Raw genomic sequence first — 19369 nt, 5'->3', positions numbered from 1 at the left:
CCCAGACACTCTTCTGGATGTATCTGAGCTGTTATTAATTGGTTGGTAGGTTTTTTGAGACAGTATCTCGCTAGCCCTGGCTGTCCTAGAATTAGCTATATAAACCAGGCTGGCTTAGAACTTAGAAAGTTGTGCCCACCTTTGGCCTCCAGACAACCACATACATACGGCATATCTTCACACAAATACATACACTTAAACATAAATAAAAATAAAATATATATAAAGAAATAAGAAGTTGGGCATTGGCAGCACACGCCTTTAATCCCAGCGCTCAGGAGGCAGAGGCAGTCAGATCTCTGTGAATTTGAGGCCAGCCTGGTCTACAGAGCGAGTGCCAGAATAGGCTCCAAAGCTACACAGAGAAATCCTGTCTCGAAAAACAAACAAACAAAAAAGAAGGAAAGGAAGGAAGAAAAGTAAAGAAGAGAAAAGAAAAGAAATAAGCTGGGCGATGGAAGCCTTTAATCCCAGCACTCGGAAGGTGGAGCAGGCAGATCTCTCTTAGTTCAAGATAAGCCTGGTCTACAGAATAAGTTCCTGGATAGCCAGGGCTACACAGAGAAACCCTGTTTCAAAAAACTAAAATAAATAAATAAAATGAGGGTCTGGTGAGATGGCTCAGCAGGTAAAGGGGCCTGAACTTTGTCACCAAGCCTGTCAGCCTAAGTTTGAGTTTCATCTGCAGGACTCACATAGTGGAAGAGAGAACCAACTGCCTCAAATTATCATCTTCTGACTTCCACATGTATGCATGGCATGTACATATTGCCTGCCCAAAAAAAAAAACCACAATTAATAAATGAAATTTTAAAATTAGTTTTTGTTTGTTTGTTTTTTGAGACAGGGTTTCCTCTGTGAAACAGTCCTGGCTGTCTTGGAACTGAATGTTAAACTTAATTTTCTTCCATGTATACAAGGAAAGCAGTGTATTAAATATGTAAGATGTCACCTACATGGGTTTGCCTATGGAAACTAATAAAATAGTAATATAGTCTCTAAGTAAAAAAAAAAAAAAAACCAGCAACAGAAATATGTTTAGGGCTATTTCAGAAATTGTTGGAAATCCTATCCTAACCCCAACCAAAGTTCATTGGACACTTAAAAAGAAAAAAGAAAGAAAGAAAGAAAAAGGAAAAAAAGAAAGGAAGAAAAAGGAAAAAAAGAAAGGAAGAAAAAGGAAAAAAAGAAACTCCACCCAGCAACTCAAACAGCCATTAATTAAAAAAATAAATCTTATGCTCTGTGTAGTGTCGTATGCCTTTAATCCCAGCACTCAGGAAGCAAAAGCAGGCAGATCTCTGTGAGTTCTAGGCCAGCCTGGTCTACAGATTGAGTTCCAGGACATCCAGGGCTACACAGAGAAACCTTATCTCAAAGAACAACAACAACAAAAAGTAGCTGGCTGTGGTGTAGCACACTTTTAATCCCAGTGTTTAAGGGCAGAAGGAGGCAGGTCTCTCTATTCAAGGCTTTGGTGCTCTAACTACAGAGTTCCAAACTAGCCTCACTACATAGTGAGACCCTGTCTCAAAAGAAATTCTTTAAATAAAAAAAAGAAAGCACAAAAAAAGTCAAGTTCAGCAATGCCAATTATAAAAATTAGAATGTTGAGCAACTTTGGAATATATTGAAGGTGCTCTGAATCCCGCTGCATCAAACACTCTGCCACAATTTAATTCCACTTTAAAATGCTTATTATCAACTGGAGAGATGGCTCAGTGGTTAAGGGCATTGGCTGCTCTTGCAAAGGACCTAGGTTCCGTTCCCAGCACCCACATACCTGCTCACAGCGTCTGTAATGCAGTTCCATGTGATCTGACGCCCTCTTCTGGACTCCACCAGCACTGCATGCGCACGGTACATATACATACTTGGAGGCAAGACACTCCAACGCATAAAACAAAAATGAATCTTTTGTTTGTTTGTTTGTTTTTGTTTTTGTTTTTCGAGACAGGGTTTCTCCGTGTAGCTTTGGAACCTATCCTGGCACTCACTCTCGAGACCAGGCTGGCCTCAAACTCACAGAGATCCCCCTGCCTCTGCCTTCCGAATGCTGGGATTAAAGGTGTGCACCAACAATGCCCGGCCAAAAATGAATCTTTTAAAAATTGAAAAACCATTGCATTTTATTTAGTTAGTTTATTTGTGTGTGTCTATGTATGTGTGTGGAAGTATGTATGCCACAGCACTAGTGTGGAGGTCAGAGGACAATTAATGAAAGTCAGCTCTCTCTCTCCCATGAGTCCCTGGGATCAAACTCAAGACACAAAGGTTGAAAGTGCCTTTACCGATATGTGATAGGTAGGGTTTTAGTTGGGGGGGGGGAGTGGTAGGGGAGGAGGGGAGGGAGAGGGAACTGGGATTGTCATGTAAAACAATCTTGTTTCTAATTCAAATAAAAAATTACAAAAAAAATAAATTAAAAGAAAAGAAAGTGTCTTTACCCACTGAGCCTGAGCCCCTCCTCTCTTTCTCTCTCTCTCTCTCTCTCTCTCTCTCTCTCTCTCTCTCTCTCTCTCTGGTTTTTCTTTGTGTAACAGTTCTGGCTGTCCTGGAACTCACTCTGTAGACCAGTCTGACCTCAAACTCACAGAGATCTGCCTGCCTTTGCTTCCCGAGTGCTGGGATCAGAGGTGTGCTCCAGGGCCGGTGTTGGTGGCTCACGCCTTTAATCCCAGCACTCGGGAGGCAGAGGCAGGCAGATCTCTGTGAGTTCAAGGCCAGCCTGGTCTCCAGAGCGAGTGCCAGGATAGGCTCCAAAGCTACACAGAGAAACCCTGTCTCAAAAAACAAAAAAAGGAAAAAAGTTGTGCTCCACCACAGCCCAACTTGAACCTTCTTGCCAGCCCTCCAACTCTTTTTTTTTTTTTTTGAGGCAGAGTCTCTCACTGAACTTAGAACTTGCCATTTTGGGCCAGCAAGTGCCACCCTACCTACCTCACCCCTTCAGTCTGTCTCTGTTCCTCAGAGCCTGACTTCAAATACACACCTGGTTTTCAAGTAGGTGCTAGGGGTCTGACTGCAGGTCTTTAGACTTGCACAGCAAACATATTATCCACTGAACTATCACACTAGCTCCTAATACTTTCTTTTTATTGGTTTAATGATATTCCATTGTATAAACATAGCACAACTGAGTTGTTATTTTGAGATAGTGCTATGCTACATAGCCGAGACTGGCCCCAAAGTTGAGATCCTCCTGCCTCAGTGTCTCAACTGCTAGGATTATAGGTCTGCATTGGACATACTACTTTTTATCTGTTAATCAGTTGATAGATATTAAAGTTGTTTTATTTTATGAATAACACTGCCATGAGCACACATCTGTTTTGGACAGTAGATACATATCAGATTAACTATAATGACTGCTCCTAGAAATTAAAGGGAGTGAGATGGGCAGCCAGAGGAACAAGAGACTTCAGAGACTGGAAAGATGGCTCAGCTGCTAAGAGTACTTGTTTGTCTTGCAAAGGCCCCAGCTAGGTTCCTACTCCTGCATAATGGCTCACAGTCACCTGGAATTCCAGTCCCAGGGCATCTGGTGCTCTTTTCTGACCTCTTAAGGCACCAGGAACACATATGGTATGCATACATACATGCAGACAAAACATGCAGACATATAAAAATAAACATAAAAAAGAAAAAAATTGGGCTGGAGAGATGGCTCAGAGGTTAAGAGCACTGACTGTTCTTCCAGAGGTCCTGAGTTCAATTCCCAGGAACCACATGGTGGCTCACAACCATCCCTTATGAGATCTGGTGCCCTCTTCTGGTGTGCAGATATATATGGAAGCAGAATGTTGTATACATAATAAATAAATAAAATCTTTAAAAAAATAAAATAAAATGTTTTTAAAAAATTAAAATGTATCTGAATATGGTCTTCAGAGCATTCCTTTAAATTCCAGCACCTGGGAGACAGAGGCAGGTGGATCTCTATGAGTTCAAGACCAACCTGAGCTACATAGCTAGTTTCAGGACAGCCAGTTCTACATAATGAGTCCCTGTCTCAAAATAAAATTAAAATAAAAATGTATGTGAGCCAGGTGTTGTGGTTCACGCCTATAATCCCAACACTTGGGAAGCTGAGGCAGCAGGATTGACAAGACCCTGGTTTCAAATCAAAACAATGACTTGGAAGGCAGAGGAGGGAACTGCAAGATGCAAGATCCAGACCTGTCCAGTGGTCCACATAGTCCGAGGCCAGCCAGAGCTCTACAGTGAGATCCTATTTCAAAAATAACAAACAGGATCGGTGAGAGGGTTCAGTAAATAAGGACACTCACTGTCGAACCTGATCTGAGTTCAATCCTCTGACCTAGGTGACTCCTACAAACCAGCATTCACACACAAACAAACAAATTAAATAAAATGCAAATTCTAATAAAAAAAGAGATGAATACAAAAGCTAGGTGTGGTGGTGTTGTATATCTATAATCCCAGTAGCTAGGACGAGGATAATCAGGAGTTCAAGGTCATTCTTGGCTCCATAGGAAATTTGAGGCCAGCTTAGAAAGCATGAGACCCTTGTCTCATAAAACAAAAGAAAGGAAGGAAAAAGATAAAATGCAAAAATATAGATATGTAAATATATACAATATAACAATCAGGTAATAGCATATTTGTTTCATATATATTTGCTTCATATAGATATATATGAAGCAAAAGTGTTCATAGTTGATTATTATATTTTTTTTTATTTATTTATTAGTTCTAGTTAGGGAACAAGCTTGTTTCACATGTAAGTCCCTTCTCCCTCTCCCTCCCCTCACCCCCATTCCTCCTCCCCCACCCCCAGCTACCCCCCATCCCATCCTCCCACCACTCCCCAGGCAGGGTAGGGCCCTCAACCGGGGCTCTGCAAATTCCACCAAATCTTCCTGTGCTGGTCCTGGGCCCTTCCCCCTGTGTCCAGGACTAGAATGTAACCCTTCACATGGGATGGCCTCTCAAAGTCCCTTCTTTTCACCAGGGAAAAATACGAATCCACCACCAGAGGCTCCCTGGAGTGCAGAGGCCTCCTTATTGACATCCATGTTCAGGGGTCTGGATCAGTCTTATACTGGCCTCCCCGACAGCATCTGGGGTCAATGTGCTCTCCCTTGTTCAGGCCAACTGTTCCTGTGGGTATCTCCAACCTGGTACAGACCCCTTCGCTTTTCATTCCTCCCTCTCTTCAACTAAATTCCCGATTTCAACTCAGTGTATATTGATTATTATATTCTGGACAATCAGCACATAAATTAGTCTCAGGGTTTTCTGATTTTAAATCAGAATGAAAATAATATGTTTCTGGACCTGAACTTTCCTATAGCAAAAGTCTGGCATCAGGGGCTGTAGTGTCTGGCTTAAGGCAGCGAGGAAGCTTATTGAGATCCAAGAGGAAGAAGCCAACTCCAAGGCCATAGAAGAAAGGTGGAGTGCCTTAGAACCTGAGGCCTTCACAGTAGCTAAATGGCTCCCTGAGTCCCCGGATAGGACCCAGCTCTGGTCTCAATGAGCCCTGGGGAAAAACCAGAACCAGGCCTAGAAGCGTCTCTTAGACTCCCAGAACTCCTTCTGTCTCTGCATGCTGTGAGGGGAACCATCACCTTCCCCTGAGCTCATTTGACTTTGACTTCTATCCAGGATCACATGCATAGTTTGTAAGATGTTGTCTAAACGCGCAGCTGGAGGGAGCATCTTGCTGGAGACTGGTGATTCCAGAGGGCATCTACACCCCTGTGCCAGACACGGATGCAGGTGGAATCACTGGTTTGTTCATTCACCATTCACAAATTCATTTGTTCAACTGATTTCTTAGTGAGCCTGGCACCACGTAGCAGATGCTGGACATACTGTGGTGAGCAAGCACAACCAAGCTTCAGGAAGCTTACATTCTAGGGTGGGTACCCATGTCATCGCAGACACAACAAATAGATGCAGTAAGAGAAAGCAGGAGGGACTCGTGAGACAATAACACCAGGGGCCGCTGGCCAGAGACTCCTCCAGTGTGACTCGGAGCAGACAGCTCAGAGCTCTGAGCTGATGAAAAGATGGGGAAGTAGTCTGGGGTTGGGGTAGGAGAACATTCTAGTAGAGGAATGGGCTGTATCTTTAACATCTTGCAAGGCCAGTGTTGCTAGCACCAGAGAGGGAGAAGCCAAGAGCCAGATAGGATTGAAGAGGGGCCCAATGCCCTGAGCCTTGTTTAAATATATTCCTTACATGGGGTCCACTTATTGTTATTTCAGTAATTTTCTTCTTGTTTTTGACAGGGTCTCAGTTTACAGCTATGGATTGCCTGTAACTGGCTATGTAGACTAAGCTGGCCTTGAACTCGCAGAGATCTTCCCCCTGCCTTCCTTTGCCCCTGGAGTGCTGGTTTTGAAGGCATGTGCCACAACACCTGGGCTTCCTTCCTCCCTTTTCCCTCCCTCCCTCCCTCCCTTAAGGTTTATTGTGTGTGTGTGTGTGTGTGTGTGTGTGTGTGTGTGTGTGTGTGTGTGTACCTGTACCTGTACCTGTATGAGTTATACATTATATACATGCTGGAGTCCCCAGAGGCCAGAAGAGGTTGCTAGATCCCCTTGAACCAGAGTTACAGGTGGTTGTGAGCCATGGAATAGGTGCTGGGAACCAAACTTGGGTCCCCCGCAAGAGCAGTAAGCTCTCTTAACCACAGAGCTGGCTCTTCGACCTCAATTTTCTTTTTTTTCTTTTTCTTTTTTTTCTTTTTCTTTTTTTTTTTTTTTTGGTTTTTCGAGACAGGTTTCTCTGTGTAGCTTTGGAGCCTATCCTGGCACTCGCTCTGTAGACCAGGCTGGCCTCGAACTCACAGAGATCTGCCTGCCTCTGCCTCCCGAGTGCTGGGATTAAAGGCGTGTGCCACCAACGCCCGGCTAATTAGGTAATGCTTTTACTATAATTTCCTTCAAGTGGGTTTTACCTATTCTTTTTTTTTTCATACTTTTGTTTTTATCTCTGGGTCCTCTTCTAAGCAAGGATATTTATGAGTTCAAAATACCAAAGACTGGCATGGAAACTTGGAAGATTTATCTATGGGTAAAATGCTTCACATGCCAGCCTGATGACCTGAGTTCAAACCCTGGAACTCACAGGGAGGCAGAAGCAGAGAACTGAAGCCACACAGTTCCCTCTGACCTCCTCACTCGAGCTGCATCATACATGCAGTGATAAATAAATTTGAATTTTAAATTTAAAAATTGAAATATGGTAATAATCATCGTGGTAATAATAACAAATGACCCATATGCCACTTGTATTTCACTAAGCCACACTGGCATTATGAAATGTTCTGCCTGGCCCTGACTGAAATCCTTCCCTCTCCGCACCTGTTTGAAGGTACCATTGCCAGCTCCTATCTTAAGAGCCGTGGGAAGTGTCTAACCACGGTGCAGCTGGGGGAGGCTGGTGACTGGGTCTCGTTTACATTTTTTGATAAATGACTCTGGCTGCCTCATGCAAGTTCAGCAGGAGTGCGGTACCACAGGAAGGCAGGGAAGGCTGTCGAGGTCACATGGAGGTTGGAGGCTCTGACTTGGGCAGCAGGGAATGGGGAGCCTGCTGGTGGATTCCACCAGTGCCTGCACCGGTCCCACCCTTCAAGAAGCCATTCTTTCTTTTATCTCTCTGTGCTGACGCAAGTCCTTACCAGATAAATGTAGCGTTTTCAAGCCTCCAGTCTTTGTATCAGCCCCAGGGCCACCAGACTCAGGACGGTGTGTCCACTGCATATAAGAGCCCAGCTTCCTGGCTCGTTCAGGCTGACCCCAGGGAGAACTACGGAGTGACAGCCAGCTGGGCTCTCAAGTCTCTTCCATTGACTGACTACCTCTGTCAGGAACTAAGGAGGGTACATAATTCTTGTCCCCTAAACACGGATGGCCTGTCCACCTATGTAGCTGAATTGGGATAAAGACTGAGAACATTCAGGGGGTATAGGAAGGAGGGGAAGCCTTCACTGGAGTCTTGTTGAAGTCTCTGAACAGTCAAGAGTCAAGAATGCTAATGCAATTAACAGCATTTGCTGTGGAGGTTGCCGACACGGAGACAGTCTGCCTCTTACGTGGGGATATTTCAGGTAAGAATGTGGACATAACAAGGAGCCATGCTTAAAGTCCAAGAGGGTTTGACCTAGTGTGGTCTTTCCCCTTTCTCAGATGGAAACCTGCAATATTCTAGGAATGCCACAAACAAGACTATAAAATCCATTCACAGAACAAGACTTCTTTTTTTTTTAATTTTTTTAAAGAATTTATTTATTTATTATGTATACAACATTCTGCTTCCATGTATATCTGCACACCAGAAGAGGGCACCAGATCTCAGTATAGATGGTTGTGAGCCACCATGTGGTTGCTGGGAATTGAACTAAGACCTCTTAACCTCTGAGCCATCTCTCCAGCCCAGTACAAGACTTCTTATCCTTGTGTGCAACCCTTGTGACCAGTGCGTCTATCTTATCAGGTGTTAATACTATCCTCTTTAACTCAGGAATCCCATAGAATGTCATTTACCCAAAAGAAGGGGGAAAAAACATTTTGCTGCTGTTTCTGAGATAGCTTCACATGTCCTAGGCTGACCTTAGCTTTGCTGAATAACTGAGGGTAACCTTGAACTTCTGGTCCTCCTGCCTTTGTCCGGGACCCAAACACTAGGGTTTCCAGTGTGTGTCACCATGCCCAGTTTATGCAATGCTGGGATTTGAACCCAGGACCTTCTCTATGCTAGAACTCCATCAACTGAGCCACACCCAGCTTAAGGGGAAATTTAGCAAATTTTTGAGAATAAACTGAGAGGCCACTGGACAGTGGTGGCACACGCCTTTAATCCCAGCCCTGGGAGAAAGAGGCAGGCGGAACTCTGTGAGTTCGAGGCCAGCCTGGTCTACAGAGTGAGTGCCAGGACAGGCTCCAAAGCTACACAGAGAAACCCTGTCTCGAAAAACAAACAAACAAACAAAAACCAAACCAAAACAAACAAACCCCCAATAAATTGAGAGAGACCACCAAAATCATGCATATGATTATGGTTAAGGCGTTTACTAAGCTGGGGAGATGGCTCGGTAGTTAGAAGCAACTGTTTCTCTCCCACAGGACCCTGATTCTATTCACAGCACCTGCATGGTGGCTTACAACCATCTGTAATTCCAGTCCCAGAGGATCTGATGACCTCTTCTGGCCTCTGCACACATATGGTAGCCATACACACATGCAAGCAAAACACTTGTACACAGGAATAAAATTAAGCCATTCAAGTGTGCTTCTAGAACCCTTGAGAACCCACAGCCACTTGGGTATATGCTATCTTTTCCTTGAGTGCCTATCTTTTTGTTATTTTGTTGTTGTTAATTCCCTGCTTAGCTTGGTGGTGGTGGTGCACGCCTTTAGTCCCAGCACTCAGGAGGCAGAGGCAGGTGGATCTCTGTGAGTTCCAGACCAGTCTGGTCTACAAGAGCTATTTCCCAGGACAGCCTCTAAATCCATAGAGAAACCCTGTCTGGAAACAACCCCCACCCCAAACACATACACACACACACACACACACACACACACACACACACACACACACACACACACGAAAATCCCCTGCTTAAATCCATGTTAAAATCTTTCCTTGATAAACTCCAACTGTGTTTCATACTGGCTCACGGTGAAGTTCTTTGCTGCCTCGAAGTCAAGAATACTGTCTTGGCTGGGTGTGGTAATGCACGCCTTTAATCCCAGCACTCAAGAGGCAAAGGCAGGCGGATCTCTGTGAATTTCAGGCCAGTCTGGCCTATGTGGACATTCCAGGCCAGCCTGCTTCCCCTGAGTAGAAAAAAAAAAAAAAAAGGCTGATGCACACAGCATCATGAGGCCTTGGATCCTGTTTCTCACAGTGGCTCTCCACCGACTGCTTCAGGCACCCTCATGACCCACCCCCTGTGGCCTGCCCCTCCCCCAAAGTTCCTTTGGGAAGATGGTATCCTTCCAGATGTCCTCCCCGAGGGCTTCTCCGGGGAATGGCCCATCCTTCTCATCATTTCTTAACTACCACACCCCCACTCTCCCCCACCCATTTTGTTTGTGCTCTTGTTTTTGTGTTTGTGTCAGGGTACCCCTGTGTAGCTCAAACTAGCTTCAAACCCATGATTCCCCAAGTACTGGGATTATAGGAACATGTCATCAAACTAGGCGCCCTCTTGTTTTGTTTGAGAAAAGATCTTGGAGGCCCCAGGTGGCCTCAAACCCAGGCTCTTCCTGCCTCAACCTTCTAAATTCCAGAACAACAGACATGCAGCACCTGTTCGGGCTCCAGCACCTTTAAAACTCCCACAAGCCTGCCCTCTATCCCGCCAATTCAACGATCCTGTGATGGGAAGGTTGAGTCAAAGGCATGCTCAAGATGCTGGAGTTAACCATGCAAAGGTAAACAAGACTGATGGGGAAGGAGACTGTGGCTCAGCAGGTAAAGGTGCTTGTCTCCAAACCTGATATTCTGAGTTCGATCCCCAGGACTCATAGGATGGAAGTGGAGTTGTCATCTGACCTCTACTTGTGCTTGTAATCCTAGCACTGGGAAGCAGGAAGAACTCTAGTTTGACGAAGAGGTCTGGGGTGCTGAGTATGGGAGGGGGTGGAGGTGGATGGGGGTGGAAGTCTGGGTACTGCTCAGTATAGAAAGGGCAGAGGTCTGGGGTCCTTCCAGGTGGGTCAGGAGCTATCAGCTGGTAGGTCAGCTGCACAGATGAGAAGAGAAACAAGCAGACACCAGGTTCTTCTAGCTTGGGCACTTGGGTGAATAGGGAGGGCTGTCGAGTCTGCCCTATGCTGGTGGAAACTGAGTATACAAGAAGGAATGAGACCTACCTGGCCGGCCCCTAACAGAGCTTGCATTCCAGATGGATGAGTGCGTGGTAGATTCCTGTTGCATGTCTGGGAAGGTGATGAGCTGAGCACACAATAGTCGTGGAGGCACCTAGAAACATGGCTGAGGAGGAGATGCTGTAGCTTAGAACTGAAGGATGGGAAGCCAGGCCCTAATGAGGCTAGACCTAGTACAGAGCTCTCTTCCCTGTCAAGATAAAAGGACCAGTGTAGCTTGGCAAAGGCAAACAGGGTTTTAAGTTGCTCAAGCTGGCCTCCTGACTGCCCCCACCCCCACCCCCCAGGCCTCTGATTCCCAAGTGCTGGGATTACACATAAGTGCCACTGTGCCTGGCTCCTTGATCAGACCTTCAGGCACGAAGTCTGGGTGTCGTTCTGAGGACCCAGAGGAAACACTTATAGTGATGGATGCACCAGGCCAGGGACCCAGGAAGGAGGCCCGGGTCAGCCTGTGGCTTCATGAGTTTGAGATGGCCTGGGATTCTCTCTGGATGGGTTGCTCTCATTCAGGTGGGCATGAGTTCGAGGGAGGAGTCGTCTGCATGGTTGCTCATCCAGACCAGATGAGGAGAGGTCAGAGGAGTCAGACAGCAGAGAGAGAATGCAGGGCCTATGGGAAACAGGAAGCTGCCATGGGATCACCTGAAGGGTCTGTTAAAACACAAATGATGGAGCTCCATGTGGCCCACCTCCAGCTTCTAACTCAGTGGGTTTAAGGTTGAGGCCTGTCACTTTTGACCATTCCCTGGGATTAGATGCTGACTCAGAGATGACAATTTAAAGGATGATGATGTTTCCTAGCAAGGAGGAGGGCCCAGCACCCAAGGACAAACAGGACCATATGAAGCAGTGGTTCTCAACCTGTGAGTTTCAGCCCCTTGACCCCCTTTGGAGGGCCAAACAACACTTTCACAGGGGTGGCATATCAGACCTCCTACATATCAGACATTTACATTACAATTCATAACTAGCAAAATTACAGTTATGAAGTGACAACAAAATAATTTTCTGATTGGGGGGTCACCATGACCTGAGGAACTGCATTAAAGGGTCAAAGCGTCAGGAAGGTTGAGAACCTCTGCTGTAAAGGATGGCTAGGGCAGGAACGGCTTGTATAGAGAAACTGTGATAATCACTTGATACCCATCCTCCCTAGGATGTTAGAAGCCCAGGGGTGGGGGAGTGTCTCAGTCTCCATTATCTTTCCTACACTAGCCATGCCTAGGTTCAGTAGGCAATAATTGCAGTTAAGTAGAAAGGACTAAATTCACAGAAGAGAAGGAAGCTTGGGAAGCCCTGTCAAATGCTCCATAAAGGCTAACAGGATCTGAACTCAGTATCCTTTACCACAATTTTCCCAGAAAACTGAGGTCATTAGCCAGGAGCTGCCTCATCATCCATCTCTGTTCCTTTCTTTCCTTAAGGGAGAGATGACAGGTAAACAGCATCATGTCCCACTGGCTAGCCCAGTCCCTTCATTTGAGCACCAGATCCCACCCCTTTCTATGCCTCTAGGTTTCTTCACTCTCTCTGTGGCCTTCCTTCTCTTTTCTTCAATTGGCAATCTCCTAAGGCAACAATATCAAGTTGCTGTGTCCTAAGATGGATTCACGTTCCATGGAATTCACTTGTTACCACTGCTACTGTAGCCATGTCTCTGGGAATTCCTGATCTCCATCACTGACCCTCTGGTGAGTCCGTGTCTACCCTTTGGTGATCCCCAAACCTATGTGGCCATTGTTTTATCTAATCAAAATTTCTGTAGCTAACATCTTATGCTATTGTGCTAGCAATGGGATACAATGGCAGACAGAACGTTGTTGTCTTATCCATGCCTAGTACACACTCTCCCTCAGTGCTACACCCCATGGAGACAGTGACTATGACTTGGTGTGGGTCATAGTCTAGGATGACAGATGTACTAGAACCAACAATGACGCCAACTGTGAAGGACAAGAGCAAAGTGGTGGTGACACTCCCTTCAACAGAATTGTCATGAGAAGTCTTCTTCAGGGGACAGTGATCCTAAAAGGTGCTATAAGAAGTACCGCAGTCAGAAGAGACATCTCTGTTAGTAAAATGCTGGTTTTACACATGTGAGTGTAAGCATTTGGATGGCTCAGGATGGGATGGACAGGGATGGATTATGGCCTCGGGAGCCAAAGAATACTGAGTGTTACAGCTTGGATAGAAAGGTATTCTGGTGACGGGCGTTGGTGGCACACACCTTTAATCCCAGCACTCGGGAGGCAGAGGCATTCAGATCTCTGTGAGTTCCAGGCCAGCCTCCAAAGTCACGGAGAAACCCTGTCTCAAAAAAATAAAAAAATAAATAAAGAAAGAAAGAAAGAAAGAAAGAAAGAAAGAAAGAAAGAAAGAAAGAAAGGTATTCTGGCATCGGGGAGCCAAGGAATACCACAGGTCACAGTAATCACATAGCAGCTTACAGCCTTGCTTCAGGGAAAGGCTTCCCTGGTGTATCAGCTCTGCTCCTGCAGGAGAGGGCTTCCCCGGCAAAGTTGTTACAGTTCGGCTCCAGTTCCCCAGAGAGCGGAGTGTACCAACTTCACTTTGCCAGGGAAGGCTTCCCCAGTGAAAAGTGTTACATGCCTGCTCTGCTCTGATCCACCCAGGGCTGTCTCTGCTCCGGGGAAAGGTCTCACCCAAACCTCATTTAGGAGATTTATTGGGAGGGAAGAATCCAGGAGAGTGGCTGCCCAAACAGCCACAAGCTGAACACACATCGGGTTTATATAGGGAGGTAGAGTTTTTCCAGGGTGGGGATTGGTCAGATTTCAATCCCTGAGTTTAGGATGGCTAAATCTTATGTTCAGGGATTTGTTAGTTTTCGGCACAGGTTTCGGGTTTAGGGTCAGATTTGGCTCTGGTTTCAGGGCCAAAGTGTGTTTCTTTCACTAGTCCTTTTTAGCCTTTTGGCTCTAGTTTTAGGGCCAGGCTGTATGTCTTTCACTGGCTCTGATTCCAGGGACCAAGTATGTTTCTTTGTCACTGGTTTCAGGGTCAGGGTGCATTTCTTTGGTTCTGCTCAGGGTGTGTTTCTTTCCCTACAGTGAGGACCCGAGTTTGACCCACAGAACATATGTAAAAAGGCATGGTGGCCTGTGTTTGTGATCCCTGTGCTGGGGAGGTAAAGGCAGATGAATGCCTGGCCAGTCTAGACTAATCATAAAACCCCAAGCCAATAAAACAAGGTGGACAGTATCTGAGGAATGACACCCAAGGAGGACACCAAAGTACACATACACAGTACAAGAGAGGTCATTATTTTGATCTAAGCTCCTGCATTGGGCTCCAACTGTCTAGGCAAAATGTAAAAATGGATCACTCATGCTAAAGGCCCATATCCCTAAGTTGAAACTAAGTTTTTGTTGTTGTTTTTGCCTAAAAAATCAGATTTAAAGAGACAACAGCTGAATTTCCCAAATATGCCAGTTAATCCTTACACAAAATAACTGAGGTAAGCTGCGGGTAACCAATCAGCTGTCCCCCAACTGTCTTCTTGTCTCTGCCTTACAGGGACAATTTTGTTCTGCTTTTCTTAACCCTTTTCTGTCTACAAAAGCAAACTATTGTGTTCAGCGGTAGCACTCTATTTAATGGGACCAAGTGTTGTCTGATTCTAGAGCCAAAAACAAAACCAACGGAGACAGATAAACTAAATTGTTGCAATTTGTCCAGGGCCAAGGAGCACGGAAAGAATGAGAATGAAGCTGATCGTTGCAGTCCACACCTGTTTCCCTGCAGCTTCCGGATCACTCTGGGTTTGGGGTTGCGGGGAGAAGCCTGAGATAGAAGAGATTCAAACAAAAAGCATGCACAGGGGTGGATAGGTATGGATGTGGTATGCCCAACGCATAATCGGCTCACACAGTTGAATGAGACAGGAGATAGTGGAAGTGTTTATTTAGCTCCTGGTAGCCTGGTGTAGGGCAGAGTCTGTATGTTCTAGTAAAAATTACATAGACACTAAGGGAATTTAATGGGTGTTAAGCAATTAAGTTTAAGGAGGTTTCCAATTTTGTTTGCTTGCTTGTTTTAAGAGTGGCCGGAGCCGGGTGTTGGTGGCACACGCCTTCAATCACAGCACTTGGGAGGCAGAGGCAGGCAGATCTCTGTGAGTTTGAGGCCAGCCTGATCTCCAGAGCTAGTGCCAAGATAGGCTCCAAAGCTACACAGAGAAACCCTGTCTCGAAAAATAAAAAAAAAAAAATAAATAAAAAAAAAAAAAAAAAAGAGTGGCCGGAAACTACTTGGCTAACAATGATCTTTGTCAGGGTGAAAAAACAAGGCTCACCTCAGTGGAGATAAAAGATGGATTATTCCGGAGCCAGGTCTCTTACTTTGTCTCAGATGGTGGACATCTGAATGACTGCTCCTTATCATGATGTCCCCTTGAAAAGCTGTGTACCATTCTGTCTGAACCAGGAAGGGGGTATGGATAAGTCTATGGGATTTTTACTTCTGCTACTTGTGGCACTTGCCGAACACCAAGGAGTTACTCAGCCTCTCAAGCCTAGGGTTCCTCCCCCTGAATGGTGGTGATGCCGCTACACACTCTGTACCTGTTGAGAGGATTCAGTGAAATGATGCGTGCAAGCTCAATAAATGCCATCCGTGGCTATTATTAGCATTAGTGTAGGCAGCGTGAGAGTAAGAGCAAGGAGATAGTTAAATCTCAGCCCACTCTTGCTGGCTTTCGTGACTTGGCTCGTGATTCTCCAGGCTGAGAATAGTGCCTAGCATGTAGGTGACACTACATTGTATTACGGATTTGTGTCATTATTTTCAAATAATAGTACTAGAGAAATGATTTCTGGAACTGTCCTGCTTTAAAGAGATGTTGCAGGAAGTCTATGAGGTCTCAACTCTGCTTTGCAGTTTTCTATTATGACATAGGTAGGAACACACACATACAGACACACACAGAGGCACACACCCAGGACACATACTCTGCAGGAGACACACTGCCCTCCTCCCCACTCTTCGAAGGTGTAGCCTTATTTATCTGTCCACAGAAACCTTGAAAATGATACATTGTAATAACCGAACGTTAACCTGGCCCTGTGTGGAGGTTTATCTCTAAGTCTCTCATCTTACTTCTGTTTTAGTGTTGAGGCAATCAAGGCCAAGAACTAGGGAATGGCTTACCCAGCTAATACATGGCTTAGTTTTCTCTGGACATCTGTTTGGAGAATTTGATCATTGCCCCTGTTTCATTTCCTTTCTTAGATTTACTTATTTTATTTCATATGTGGGAGTGCTTGGCCTGCACGTATGTATGGTACCTACCGAGGTCAGAAAAGGGTATAGGATCAACCTGGAACTGCCATTACTGGTTTGTGAACTGCCATGTGAATGTTGGGAATTTCGAACCCCAGTCTTTTGGAAAAGCAGCAAGTGCTCTTAACTGCTGAGCCCTGCTCCAGCCCCTCACTTCATTTCCATCTTCTAAAATACTGCCTTTTTATTGTTTATTTTATTCATGAGTTTTTACTCATTATTTGTGTATGTGTGTGTGGGGGTGCACATGTGTGAAGGTCAGAGGACAGCGTTGTAGAGTCAGCTCTCCAGGATTCCTATGAGTTCTGAGGATTTAAGTCAGGTTATTAGGCTCGCACAACAAGCACTTTCCACCCTGAGCCATCTCTCTTGGCCCTTCTTTTGTTGTTCATTTATTTAGTTTTGTTTTTTTAATGGTGCTGAAGTTAGGGCCTGTGCCTGCTAAGAAACACTTCCACCATTGAGCTATATTTCTAGTATAAATAAAGGTGGGTGTGGTGGTGCACAGCTAGCTGTAAGATTCCAGCCTAAAAGGAAGATCTAAGAATGCAGGGCCATCCTTGGCTTCATGGTGTGTTTAAGGACAGCCTGGGCTACATGAAGCCTTTTAATAACATTTTAAAGAAATGTAAAACATAAAAGTACAGCTCTTTTACCACCTTCTCTGGGAAGCCTTTCCCAATTACCACCTTTGTATAAATTATGTTTTCCTTTGCCCGAGGGCCCTATCTGTAGCACTTAACTCCATAAGCCTTGGTAACAGATGGATGTAATCAATTACCCATTTATTGCCATGAGATTGTGTCACAGGGAAAGTGATGCCTTATTTGTTTTGGTAGCCTGGGTCTCTTCAAGCAAGAAAATGGCAGTAATGAATTCCTTTACCCATGCCCTTGAAGCAAAATTGTACAGTGGAAAAAAAGAAAGCATCTTCAACAAATGGTGCTGGCATAACTGGATGTCAACATGTAGAAAACTGCAGATAGATTCATATCTCTTGTCATGAAAAAAACTCAAGTCCAAATGACCAAAGACTTCAACATAAATTCAGTTACACTGAACCTGATAGAAGTGAAAGTAGGAAGTAGCCTTGAACATATTGACATAGGAGACCACTTCCTATACATAACACCATAGCACAGACACTGAGATCGACAATTAATAAATGGGACCTCCTGAAACTGAGAAGCTTCTGTATGGCAAAGGACATAGTAAATAAGACAAAAATGGCAGCCTACAGAATGGGAAAAGATCTTCACCAACCCCACATCTGACAGAGGGCTTATCTCCAAAACATATAAAGAACTTAAGAAACTAGGCATCAAAATACCAAATAATCCAATTAAAAAACGGGGCACATGCCAAACAGAATTCTCAACAGAAGAAACTCAAATGGCCAAAAACAATTTAAGGAATTGCTCAATATCCTTAGCCATCGAGGAAATGCAAATCAAAATGACTCTGAGATACCTGTCAGAATGGCTAAGATCAAAAACACTAGTGACCGCTTACGTTGGAGAGGATGTGGAGAAAGGGGAACACTCCTCCACTGCTGGTGGGAGTGCAAACTTATACAGCCGTTTTGGAAATCAGTATGGTGGTTTCTCAGAAAATTGGGACTCAATCTACCTAAGACCCAGCAATACCATTTTTGGTCATATACCCAAAGGATGCTTGTTCATACCACTATGCCCATTTTTTTTGTGGGGGTGGGAAGGTAGGGGGTGTTCAAGACCAGGCTGGCCTCAAATTCAGAGATCCACCTGCCTCTGCCTCCTGAGTGCTGGGATTAAAGGCGTGCACCACCACCTCCTGGTACCACTCTGCCCATTTTTATAAGATTTGAGGAGAGCCACCAAAGCCACAGAGAAACCCTGTCTCAAAACATACCCCCCCCAAAAAAATTCTGGGGATTGAACCTATAGCTTTGTACTTGTGAGACAAGCAATCTAACTGAGCTATATCCCTAACCTGGTGTTTCCACCACTACCACCAGGCTTTTTTGTTTGTTTGTTGTTGCTGTTTTGGTTGTTTTGAGACAGGGTTTCTCTGTGTAACCTTGGCTGTCCTGAAACTCACGCTGTAGACCAGGAGGGCCTGGAATTAAAGGTGTGTCACCACCTCCCATCCCAAGCCTAAACTTTTTGTTGTTGTTGTTGTTTGTTTTTGTTTTTCAAGACAGGGTTTTTCTGTGTAGCTTTAGAACCTTTTCTGGAACTAGTTCTTGTAACAAAGGGTGGTGGTGGCACACGCCTTTAATGACAGCACTCGGGAGGCAGAGGCAGGTAGATTTCTGTGAGTTTGAGGCCAGCCTGGTCTACAAAGCTACATAGAGAAACCCTGTCTCAAAAAACCAGACCAAACCAAAACAAAAAAGTTTCTACATAGAAACAAACAAAAAAGAAAAAAACATTGTATCACATGCATATACAGGTGCATAGGTGGACTTTCTGTGTGCTGCCATGAAATGCCCTTGCAAGTAAGGACATCACGAGATGTAGCTCCTTGCCCTTAAACCACAATCATTAGCTCAAATAAGCCTCTTTTCTTTCTTCTCTTCTTCCTCCTTCTGTACCTTAAAGCACAAACTAATTGCAGGAGTGCCACTAGAACAGAAACAGAGGGGATGGTTAGATTTTATTAAAGTTTTGCCAAGATTTGCTCATCTTTTCAGAACAATTATATCACATACACTATTTCTTCTCCCCCCCCCCCCCCGCCCCGCTGCCCCAGACAACAGGGTTTCTCTGTGTAGTGCTGGCTGGCCTGGAACTCACTCTGTAGACCAGGCTATCCTTGAACTCGGGGATCGACCTGCCTCTGCCTGTGTTGGGATTAAAGGCGTGGCGCCACCACCAATCATGCCACTCTTTCTAATGGCCTTCACAATCCAACTTCAAGGTTATATGTTCTCAAAACTTCAGTATGCCTTGTGTATTCAGCTCAACCATTTGGCGGGCCACCTATTAACTGTAATTTAGCGTCCCTTTGTGTAGAAGAAGGCATTTTGTGGCTGTTTCTAGCACTATTCCTTTCAGGATGATGGGTGTTGGGGTTGACAGTTGTAGCGTGGAAAGAGAATCTTCCGCAGGTGTGAGCGGCCGGTCCTCCGAACGCCAGGGGTCGCTGTGGCGCCTCGCAGCCGCTCCAGGTCACTCTCGTGTGGCCGCCCCGCCTCGGGCCCCCGGGCCGAG

Source organism: Cricetulus griseus, chromosome 2, assembly GCF_003668045.3.
Source record: "Cricetulus griseus strain 17A/GY chromosome 2, alternate assembly CriGri-PICRH-1.0, whole genome shotgun sequence".
NCBI lineage: Eukaryota > Metazoa > Chordata > Mammalia > Rodentia > Cricetidae > Cricetulus > Cricetulus griseus.
Note: the sequence above shows the minus strand (reverse complement) of the source record.